Source organism: Lactuca sativa, chromosome 5, assembly GCF_002870075.4.
Source record: "Lactuca sativa cultivar Salinas chromosome 5, Lsat_Salinas_v11, whole genome shotgun sequence".
NCBI classification, from domain to species: Eukaryota; Viridiplantae; Streptophyta; class Magnoliopsida; order Asterales; family Asteraceae; genus Lactuca; species Lactuca sativa.
The window spans coordinates 80,538,445-80,551,329 of record NC_056627.2 but is presented as its reverse complement, the minus strand read 5'-3'; positions in this window follow the sequence as shown (position 1 = coordinate 80,551,329).

Here is a 12,885-nt window from a genome sequence, read left to right as displayed (position 1 = left end):
ACGTACATCCTCTATGAACCCTCACGATGCTGACGGTCCTGTCATCGGCTATTTCAACGTCAAGTGGGCAATCTATCTTCCCCGTAGCTCTACTAAATCACTTGCTAAGTGCAAGCGACACAAAGGATCGGGTAGCCCCGAATCAAACAGTACCACATCTGATATGTCGTTCACTAGGAACTATCCTATAAACAAAGACATAAAGATGAGTAATAATAAAAAAATAATAAAGAGATAATGGAGAATATACATACCAGTAACCACATCAGAAGTCGCTCGTGCCTCATCTGCTGTCAACTGGAAGACCCTGCTCTTTGCCACTGGCGCCTCAGCCCGACCCTACCAGCTGTCTGTAATCCTCAAAGTAGTAGGAGCAGGTGCCACCACTTATCCTGTTGATGATAGACTCAGACACCAGGACTTCTTGTGTCCCCTCTGATTTCAATGAAAGCAAATCAGATCAGATGCTGTGGTGGTGGTGGTGGTGGTAGTAGTAGTTGTACAATCCCTACTCATATGCCCAGTTCGGTCGCACTTGAAGCAGCCGGAACTCCCTGCCTTGCACACTCCATCGTGCAAACTACCACATTTGCCACAACGACTGTGGCTCTGCTGTCCCCTAGACCTGTGATTAGACACCTTGGGCTTTTTTCCTGAACCCGCTGTGCCAGACGCCACCTCTAGCTTCCTCTTTCTCTCCATCTCTAGATCAATCTCTCTCTTGCAAGCCCTAACAATCATGTCCTCCGGCGTTTTACAGCTGGAGCGGCTCACAAACTGTCTAATATGACTCCTCAACATCTCATGATACCGAGCCTTCTTCATCTCCTCGTCTGCCACATATTGCGGAACAAGAAGGGCTCTCTCCCTAAATTTGGCGGTGATCTCTGCCACTATATCTGTAGTCTGGTGGAGGTTCTGAAACTCTTTAGTAAGCTATTGCACCTCAATTATCGGTGTGAACTTGTCACACCCCAAAACCGAGAACAGCGGAAACGTTCCGGGGTGGAGGACGTCATGTGAAGTATCATAACAGTGTAAATTAGTAAACAAGCAACAACATCATCCATTGCATTAAAAGTAAAGTTTTAATACATGTGTGTTCTTTCATTGTAATAAGACATCAAAATATGTAATCAAAATAAAATACGAGTCTTGTCTGTGCTCTGTCTTCTCAAAACCTGGCTATCGTACCTGTCTAACTAGTGACCTGAGAATACAAGTTATTTTGAAAGCGAGTATCAGCGTAAAGCTGGTGAATTCATAAGTATTTAAGTGTCATTGTCTTGTTTTGGAAAGCTGTTATGAATGTCATGTAAGCCTTTAAATGAAACAGTTGAAATAAGTATGAAAACCCTAGAAAATCCCTTATTTCCTACTAGTATGAAATGTAGTCTTCCTAGTATGAAATGTAGTCTTCTACCAAGACCCGAATGTTTTGCTATAAAAACGATATTTTTTCCTTCCTTTTGACTATTACTAACAATATTTAGTCTAACTCATCATTTATGTGAATGTATCACAAAATAAAGTAATAGGAATAATGTAATCATGTAATTGTTATCCTTTTGTATTAGGATTAACACGACATCGCGATTTGCGAAATGTATAACCTTTGAACATCCGTAGATTTTTCAATTTTCCTCTGTAGGTACAACAGGTTTAAGGAAGGGTTAGTCCCGTAAAGGTACACCTAGTATAAGTATTAACCTTAGGCATCCGTAGATGGTCATTTACCTCTGTAGTGAACAGTAGGCTAAAGGAATGGTTAGTCCCGTAAAGGTACCCCTAGTATAAGTAATAACTGTAGGCATCCGTAGATGTTCATCTACCACTGTTGCTAACAGGTGGGTTTCGAAATGGTTAGTCCCGTCTAGATATCCCGTTTAACTGGGATAGGCTGGACAATTTACACAGAAGTTACTAATAAATCATCCTAGTGAATCGAGATACAAGTATTCATGTAAGTGTATACATGTAAATGTATCTATGTAAAGGAATTCATGTAAGGTATTCATGTAAGCATATTCATGTAACATGTAATGTATAGTATAGACTCATGAATGAACTGACTCTGATATAATTCCTTGTAATAGGAATAATGTTTTGTATCTTCTAACTATCCCTATAATAGTTAACTAGAAGGTAATTGGTTGTCCAAGAAGGTTTATACACCCTTGCTACACAAGAGTGTGGGAAACTGAATGAAGGATGAAAACTATAACATCAATACATATATAAGAACATAAGTGTATAGATATTGATGAGATATTAATCTCTTAGATCGTTTAGATCTTACACAGGTTTAGCAAAACGATTCAAACAAAGTAATAAACAATAGATGGAATCAACAGTATGCTTAATGATTCAAATGATTCAAGCCTCAGCAAAGCTCGACAAAGAACTTCCGCTGTAGAGGCTTTTAGGGTTACAATCGATAAAAACAATACACCTTATGAATAATCGACTCCAAAATCTTACGTACTAAGATGCATGCAAGCATCTATAAATACTCAAACCCTAACAAATAAATCACGGATGGACAGGCCCAATCCGGATACAAAACAGGGCTAAGTACCGAGCCCAAGACGCAACACCATACACCCAACAATCTCCCCCTTTGCTTCAAATGGGGCGAGACTCTACTTCGGCTTACTAGACCCAGCAGCATCAGCCTTCTTTGTAACATTGAATAAGCAAGGAATAATGGCGAGAAGAGTTACCCTGAACCGAATATACCACTGGATCATATCGTTGAAGTATTTCTTGTCACTGTCAGAGTTTTGCCTACATCGATGGATGATCCCCAGAACAAGCTCCAAACAAGCTGTAGAGTAAAGATGTTTATCTGCTAAGGCAAACAAACACTTCTGGCCTTCTCCTCTTGTGAACATGACCGAGTTTCGCTTCGAGTCAATCCTCCCCATCTGCATTTTGTTCAAATCACTTGCAGAACCGACTGGGGCGACGGTAGGCTTCTTTCTGAAGAGACTTACGATTTCTTGATCCAGCTTGGCAACCTCCATGACATAGCAGCCCAACATCCCTTTTATGTGATCTATGATCGGCTCATATTCTTTTTCATTGGTGAGGAGGATATTGTGCAGAATGATCCAATCATGAGGATTTAATTTGGGAAGATCAGCAAGAGAAATGGCATGTTCTGTTTTCTCTGATCCCCTCAAGATTTTGAATCGAACATTGATGAAGTTGCCCTCTTTTGTAGGTTTGAGAACCCGGACGTTGATGATTTTTTGTGCACTCCATGTTTTATACTGAGGTTGAGCATACCTCATGTAGAAATCAATCAACTCCCTATCAACCTTCGGGTGTGGATGAGGGACTTCAGCAATGTGGTCGAAAGCATCAAAGATGAAGGCCTTTCGGGTCAGGGGCATGTCGAACTGTGAGTCGACAGAATTGTCTCGATCCAGTGAGATCACAGGTTCTAGCCAGAGGAGACTTGGAGACTCGATTGCTTCTTTGATAAGCTTTTCAAGAGTCCAAGGAAGGAACAAAGTTTTTCGACTTTCAAGGAGATCATGAGCCTCCTTCATCCTCCTTTCATTTGCCTCGTCCTCCCTAGCAACATGAGCATTCAGATCCAGTTCTTTGTCCCTGACCTGCTTCTTCAAGATCTCTGCAATCGTTTCTTTATCTTCATCTCCATCACTATCACCAGTAACCTTCTTGCCTTTATCTTTAGCACCCGAACCTGATGCATGACCAGTTGGTGGTTCAAACAAAGTAATAAACAAGAGATGGAATCAACAGTATGCTTAATGATTCAAATGATTCAACCCTCAGCAGAGCTCGACAAAGAACTTCCGCTGTAGAGGCTTTTAAGATTACAATCGATAAAAACAATACTCCTTATGAATAATCGACTCCAAAATCTTACATACTAAGATGCATGCAAGCATCTATAAATACTCAAACCCTAACAAATAAATCACAGATGGATAGGCCCAATCCGGATACAAAACAGGGCTAAGAACCGAGCCCAAGACGCAACACCATACACCCAACAGATATAGTTTTGTTCTAGAAGGTAAAAATGGTTTTTTAAGACATCTAAGAGTTTTGAACAATAATTAACAATGACTTGATGTCATTTTAATAAACATTTCAAAACTAATACTTTTTTTACCAAGGTATTTTAAGATAGAAAACCATTTCATGCATCACATTTTGAAGTATGTGAAATCTGCTGGATGAAAACACAGTTATAAAATACATATGAGTGATTTAATAACATATTGTTTTCTACTTGTATCCCCCCCCCCCCCCATTAAAGCATTTAAAATCATTTAAAACATTGATTAAGGGGTATGAACTCAATTGTTGCAAGTGGATCGGAAGGAAGTGTCGGATAAGTGCTTGGGGTCAAGTGAAGACTTATACACGCACAAAGATCCAAATAACATATAAAGACATATGTATATAAACAAATAGTCTTTAAACAACCAATAAATGTAACGCCCGTAGATCCGGGCTAGTCAATTTAGAGACGATAAGCATCAAAAAATGACTTTTTGATGGAAGATTATTTAGAAGGATTAATATTAACTAAGTTGTATTATATGTTACAAGGATTTCTTACATATAAAGAACGCCGAAATCCGAGTTATAACGAAGAAGTTATGACCTGTCGAAGTTTCGCAAAAGAACCGGCACGATACAACGCGATGTAAATAGTGAATTTATGTTAGAGAGATATTTGGCCTTAGCGATCTAAATAAAAGTCGTAAAATACGTTAAACCGAGAGCTTGCATAAAAAGAATGTCTAAATCTGACTTCGGATGAGGAAGTTATGATTTTTCGAAGTTTCAGCATTAGCAGTATGCAGCCCGAAACTCGAGATTGAGGTCGAGTGATATTTAGCCAAAACTTTCTAAATGAGAATTGAAGATCTCATCAATAGTATTCCAACGATAAAAAGACAGACGAAAACGGAGTTCAGATGAAGGAGTTATGAATTTCGAACGGAGTTTTCCTGTCCCGGCCTACTAAAAATAATATATAAGTAATATATTTATAATATATTAAAAATGAAGTCAAAATTAGCCAACGGAGTCTAAACAAGAGTTGTAGAGCATAATCTCACCTTCGCGTCAATATAAAGAACGTCGAAAACGGAGTTCGTATGCGAAAGTTATGAATTTCTGAAATTCAGGGCGCGCACCCCAAAGCTGTGTCAGAGACCACGATGTGGCAAGTCTTCTGACACCTCCGGGAGTCCCCCAAACGCAACTTGCGATGACGTATGCAGTGACGACCAAGCCCACGACGTCGAAAAAGGGTGTCACGACGTCGCAAGGGCCAAATTTGCCCTATAAATAGATTTGAAGGGCCAGCCGTTTAGGGTTGCTATTTTCTCTCCTCTCTCCCGTTTTACCTCGATTTGCATGCAAGAAATATCCCGAAGCCCGAAGATCCCGAGAAGAAAAGAGTTTCCGAGCCAAAGCTCTGCCCGCGAGGAGTCCGGTTTTTGTGAAGATCTTCCAGATCTACCGAAGAATACTACTTCTACAAGCCGTAGTGCTATCTGATCATCTTCTTATCAAGTGAGTGTATAGTCCCTTTCATAAAAACGATTTTAATACAAGTATTTTTTGAATGTACTAAGTATATGTGTTATGTGAGTGTATCGATGTTATCTTCTAATCTCATAGATATAATTTATTCTCTATGAAATATGTGTTATGTTTATGTGCCTCATCTTTTATCTGGAATGTGTTTTGAATGAACATACTATACAGGTTTTAACTATGTTTAAAATTTATATTTTATCTAATAAAATGTTGGGTATAACATGGGTAGATAGTTGTCTTGTGATAAAAGGATGAGAGGCCTCGATGTCATTGTAATCCAGTCATCTAGCTGAATTTGGATGACGACCACAGACTTTTCTAGACAGTCCAGTGGAACGCTAGCAGGCTCATAACCTGTAGGTGTTAATGAACTTGGGTGTTCATTCGCTATATTCCATCCCCCTCATGGTTGCCTTATTTGACTTATATTGATGAGGAAGCCCCGAAGCATGTGTTGTCCCCCCGATGAAATATTCTTAGACTAGGTCCCTTGTGTTAGTTGTCTTACGGATATAAAGTGAGAATAACGGGAATGGGTAATTGGGTTATTATTGGTTGATGAAATTAAATTAATTATTTATTGTGGGTTGAAAACCCTATATGCTCACCAGGCTCCCAAGTCTGACCCACTCAGTTTTCTTTGCATTACAGGTAATGGCACAAGAGTATAAGTTGGTGGACTTGACGAGAGGTTTTGAATTATAGATCAGTAGTTATAAATAACTGTTGTAAGGTCTATTTTGTTCTGTTTATGCTTTTGGTCTGTATTGAACATGACATCCCGAGATTTTGTTATATAATGAAAATACATTTCTTTAAAGAAATGCTTTGATAAACTCTTATCATATTTTGTTTTGGGAACAAATTCCGCAACCGTTTTCTTTAAACGATCACTCTGATTTTAAAATAAAGCATAAACAAACCGGTCTTTTCTGGCCGAGAAATTGGGGATGTCAAAATAAACAAGTCAAGACACTCTAGGACATGACAAACACTTGGTATAAGTGTTATAAGTGTTATAAGTGTTAAGGAGTGCATCTAAGTGTTGTAGGGAAAGGCTAGTGTGTTTTAGGTTCAAGGAACACTCCTAAAATGAGTTTACTCCCTAAAGACCAACACCCCTTGAGTTTACGTTCGTAAACTCTTGAGTTTACGGTCGTAAACTCCTAACCTTTTGACCATTTGTTGTTTTGAAGTCTTCTAAGCTATTCCAAGCATTCCTACTTCATGATTTAGCCTTAGGAAGTGTTGTGTGGCAACAAAACACTCCTAAATGGAGTTTACGGTCTAAGGACCATTTCTCTATGAGTTTACTACTGTAAACTCTCATGGACTAAGGTATTTTGATGTTTTCAAGTCCTAAACACTTCAAGGTAATAGTCTAGGTTAGATTCTAGGCATAAGGAGTAAATATGGGACATTTAAACACCTTTAGGGGTGTTTAAGGTTTTGGGAGATCCCCAAACCGTAAACACATATAAATGGTTGTTTTCTTGTTCTTTTAGGTGATGTACACATCAAGGATGGATCTAGACAAGTCCCTAACGAATTGTGAAGCATCTAGACACCCTAAAGCACCCTAAGGCACTAAATTTGGTGTTTACGGTTTTGGGAGCCTCCCAAAACCGTGAACACCTTGTTCTTGGTGTTCTTGGGACTTTTCCTTGGTATAAACATGTATAGCTAGCTTTAAATGACTCTAGGATAGAAGTACTTACATTGTGGAAGCTTGAAATGAACTTAAAGTCCAAGAACACTTAGTGTGTGTTCTTGGTGTTTTGGAAAAACTAGTCAAAACACATAAATGGATGGATTAAAGGATGTACAATCACTAGATTAAGTGATATACTAACTTGAAAGGGCTAAAACACTTACAAGTTTGAAGATCTTGAATTAATTCTAGGATGATACTTGAGAGGTGGTAAATGGGGAGTAAACACAAAATGACTAGTTTTTGGGGAGTAAACTCATGCTTATGCATGAGTTCACGGTTTTTGGGTGATTTTTCGACCCAAACATAAAAGTTTGGTCGTGAACTTCTAAGACACGAGGTTTTTGCGGTTTTTAAATTTCAAAACCCGAGACGGCACTTTCTTTCAGCCGTTCGTTTAAAGAATAATTTTAAAATAATCAAACGAACTTTAAATTTGCTAACAATAAGTAATAATGTAATTGACTTATAAATCAAAGTGATTGACTTTTAGGGTTTGACCGAATGAAAATTTCGAGTTGTCATAGTACCATCACCAATGGCTCTCCCAACCTACTCCCACCAATCATGTGCCCTGTCCTTCAGAAGACTGGACGCAAGCCTAACCTTGTCCCCCTTGGGACATCTGCTGGTGCGGAATGCGTTGGCGACATCTGCCAACCACCTGGTACTAGCAATGGGGTCCCGAGCCCCATGATAGTCGGGAGCTCCACATGCCCTGAACTACCGTAAAGTGAGTGTGTGCGACCCCATCATGACCGCAATCTCAATACGGAAAGCACTAAACCTCTCCTCAAAAAGCTCCATAATACCCTCCTTGACCGTACTGAAGATCACAGGAGTCTGCTCAAGTATGTTGCGTGTAATCTCTAAGGAGATGAACTCCCTGGTCTGCTCATCTAACTTGCCCGACTCCAGAGCCTGAGCCTGATCCCTCCCTAGCACCTGAACTGCCATCTGCTGGTCTAGGGCATAAAACCACCATTCTGAAAAACACATCATAACAAACGTCAGAATACTAACATAACTCGAGGGATCACATACACTATATGTTCTTTGGTCTTATCTCAGCCTTCCTTGATTTGAGTACGTATCCTCTGCTTTCAGTAGTACGGTCCCATACTACCTTCCAGATCTATCCATACTTTCCTCAAGAACTGCCTTTACTCCACCAAATCCCTTCTTCTACTACTGCTCTCTGCTACTCTCATCCTAGGCTTGCCCTAGGGTAATCACCAACCTACTCTCCGCCATCAGCTGCATAAGAAATCCCTGCTATCTTCCCCTAACTAGCTTGCAAATACTATTACATATTACTCAGACTATATAATTTTTCAAATGAGAGATCCTACCTTACAACGGTTGGACTCAAACAAGAGATGCAAAATAAAGCTAGACCTAGCCTTCTGAAATTATTTAGTCCTTGCAATATGTAACTTAACATATTCGTTTACTAGTTAGTGAAAGACAACTAGAACTCTTAAACACACAAAGCAAGCAGCATTCGGACATTGAGTACACAAAATCAAGCACGTACTACTATGATTGTCATACTGTCTAATATATACTAGCATGCAATTCATAAAGCTGATACACATATAACACGCACATAAGACATCCTTCCAAGATCCGTAGTCCTAATCTAGCATGTTGTTCTAATAAATTTGGAAAACATAACATAGCATAAACTTGTATGGGTAATTTGGGAGTACTTACTTTAGCTCGGCTGATTGCATGCACCACACCCTTTTTCCTTTTTCAAAATTCTTTTCTATTTTCCAAATCCTTTTTTTTAAAATGATTTTCCTTTGAAAATTTTTATACCATTTCCTTAGTTTGAGTTCAGACACACCCGGAAGTATGCCCGAATCCCTCAAACCAAGGCTCTAATACCAACTTGAAACATCCCAAAAATACGGTACAAAAATTTCTTTTTGAAAATCATCATAAACCATAAATCATACAAAATCATAGGAGAAAAACATGTATCATGTATAACAAAACATCATCTCAAATATTGTGACAAAACATATGATAAAATATCAGAGTCTCAAACAATCCTAAGCTGAATATTGTGGTGTGTGCCATGCGATCACCCCGAGCTCTTCCCCTTGCTACCGGAAGTACCTAAAACCAAAACTGAAAACTGTAAGCACGAAGCTTAGTGAGCTCCCCCAAACTACCACATACCATACAATAACACATATAACTCATAATAGGCCTTTCCCACTGCATCGGGCCCCGCCCGTCATCGGACCGAAGTCTGGCATAAATTGGGCCCCACCAACTGCATCGGGCCGAAGTCCGGCATAACTTGGGCCCCACCCACTGCATCGGGCCCCACCCGGAATCGGACCGAAGTCCGGTATAAACTAAACATAACATAAACATAAACATGTAACATAATCACATATACTACATCAGGCTTGCCCGGCATCGAACCGAAGCCAGGAACATATAACACATAACATAAACATGCATGAGTCACAAAGTTATCAAGCATACATAACTACTTCTCGAGACCACCCCGACATCGAACCGAAGTCCGGAAACATATAACTGCATTGGGCTAACCTTGACATCGGGCTTACCCAAGCATACTGCAACTACATAAAAGGGTCAGCATTGGTGCCTTAGACTCGTTCCTACTGGAGGAAAACTCACCTCTCAATTTGGCTACTGAAAAATCATGCAAAGTTGACACTGTCTGCTGCTCCAACTACTCCCCGACTGTTATGACCAAATAAACACTTAGTCAAAAACTGAAGGTTCTTCTATGGGCAAAATGACTATTTTACCCCTTTGATCTCATTTGGGCCATGACCCAAGCCCAATCCTTTCTATTCCTCACTAAGGCCCATTAAGTCCCCAAATGGCCCAATTTTCTGAATTGGGCCTAACTCTTCAAATGAGCTTTCCTTTCAAGCCTATTAGTCCTTGGGCCCTTAACTGACTTCTAAAGGCCCATCACGGCCCACTACTACTATGTCCAAGACTTGGCCCAAACCAAGGCCCAATAACAAAAGTCCACTGATTGAGCGTACGCTGAGCGTACCTCTATGTATGTTGCACGTACTGCTGAAAAGGCTTGTATGTTGCGTGTACTGGCGTGTACGCCCAGCATACTCTCCTGTTAAGCTATTTTCTCCAAAACTGCTTAATCCCTTAATACACTACGTCCAAACTACAGATATGAGTCCCATGCTTCGTCCTAACCCCTAAAGTTGATCACTTGGTGGCTTGCAACCCACCAAATGAGCCTAACACTAAAAATGACAATGAAATTTCATGGAAATGGCTAGATCTCTTTCATGGCTTCATAAAAGCCTCAAAGCTTGCAAGTTTACAGCTAAAGGAACCCATTGATCTTCAAGGGTGGCAACCCTAAGCTCAAAAACGAAATTGCATGGCCAAGATCCAATCTTTGGACCTAAAAAGGTCCAAATCTTCAAAACCCTAGGTCTATGATTCTAGAAGGAAAGATATGAGCTTTATACCTCCTTTTGATGCCAAATGATGAGCTTGTTCCAAATCCTTGAGCTCAAGATACTCAAGTGCTTCTTCTCCAACCTCTCCTTTCTTCTTCCAAACCTTTCTTCACCAAAATAAGCTCAAAAATGTCAAACACACACAAGAAAGGACTATGAACGAATTAGGGTTTCTCTAAGGGTGATGGACAGGTGAGGAGGCCAAAAAGGGAGGCTATAATGGGGTATTTATAGGTCCTAAACCCTAAAATTAGGGTTTGGCATATGCCCGCGTACACTGGGCGTACGCACCCAGGTCCCTCGAATCCAATGGACATTACGCCCCGCGTATGCCAGGTTACGCCCGGCATACGACTTATGGGCGGCCCATCTTCTTGGCCCAACTTTCTAAGGTCCACTCCAAAAAGGTCCAAGTCCAAGTGTTATTCCAAGGCTAATATTAGTTTACATTATTTAAATAATACCTCAAGGAACGGATGTTACAGAGAGAGGGGCAATTGGAAAAATCTGATGAACGATGGTTTGGTGGTCCGTGGTGAAGGATCATCTCGTTAATGAAGAAAAGTTAAGGGTGGGGGGAGATGGAGGTGGTTGTCGGTGAATAGTGGTAGAGAACCCCGATGGTGGTGAATGACGATGGCGTCATCTTCAATGGCGATGGTGGTGGTGGTTAAAAACCCTAATTATTGAAAGATGGAGGTGGCGGTATTTAGGTAGGGACAACTCCAATCAAAAGGGTGGTGCTGGTAGGGAAATTTCATGGAGGTCTGAGGAAATAAATATGGGGTGAAGGTGGGATTAGATATTTATAGTGGACGGTGGTGGTAGTCGGTGATGATGGTGGCGGACGGTGGTAGCTGTCAATGGTGGCAGTCAATGGTGATGGTGGCGGACGGTGATAACTATTAGTGGTTGCAGACGGTGGTGATGGTGACATCCATTAGGGGTGATATATTTCTTGTATGTGTGTGCATGTTTTTTTTAGAGAGAAAAGACAAATAAAATATAAATAAAGAATATAAATTAAATTAATTTTTGATTTTCAGCAATTAAAAAATTGAAAAATATAAATTATAAGGGTATAGTCGTCTTTTTAAGTGTGTAGTGATCAAAAACAATAAAAATATCTAAAATTGAACCACTATGCACCGTCAAACTTTTTGGACAAAAATCATAAAATTTTATCAACCACAAAGATCATTTTTACAATTTTGTCTGCTTGAAAACCTTAAAACATTATTAAAAAATGTATAACAATATTCAATAAAATTGTCATGTCGATCCGCCCATTTTGACCTACATATATTCCAACTTGTTATCCACCTTGTGTATGTCCTTTTTTTGAACCATCACGTCCTTGTTAAAGTTTTGTATTGGTTGGCTGAGAGAAATCAAACGCCACACAAGTTATAAAATAGAACAAGGAATAAATAAAAAATTACATAAATGGTCCATATGTTTCTGAGAATTTTGGTTTTCGCCTCTAGCTTTTTTTCGTTTTTCACAGATGCTCCTTATTGTTTCAATTTTTTATATGTTTAGTCCTTTTCCCTTATAAAATAATTGTTATACCCTTTCTTTTTAATTTATATTTTCTTTTACCTAATTTTAACATGCAAAAAGAAAAAACATCCCCACCCTCAATTAAAGCCTACTGGCGTCCCTTCCACCCATGTTCTTCTTCATTGACCTTTCCATAATCTCGTTCATCATCACCTTCTCCACTAAATCACCTTACAATCATCGTTGATTTTAGTATGGTAAGGGTTTTATGGAAGCAACTTCATTATGAAAGTAATGAGCTAAGTTGGAGATGAGTTGGTTTCGTCGAAATCATATGCTTTGAAAAGGGTTGTTGTCAGACGTAAAATTTATGATTTTGTAGTAAATTCAGTTTCCCTCTACCAACGAAGTAGCACGTAACTATTCGAGAACTAGTTCATATGTTTCGCTTTTGTTGAATCTTTTTGACAATACCAAAACAAACATATGATTCTCAGGGACATGTTAATGTTAGCAACATGTGATGTTTTGATTGTAAATGGCACTGCAAGTGGTGTCGCCGGATGAGACATGGCTCGAGAACCCTTT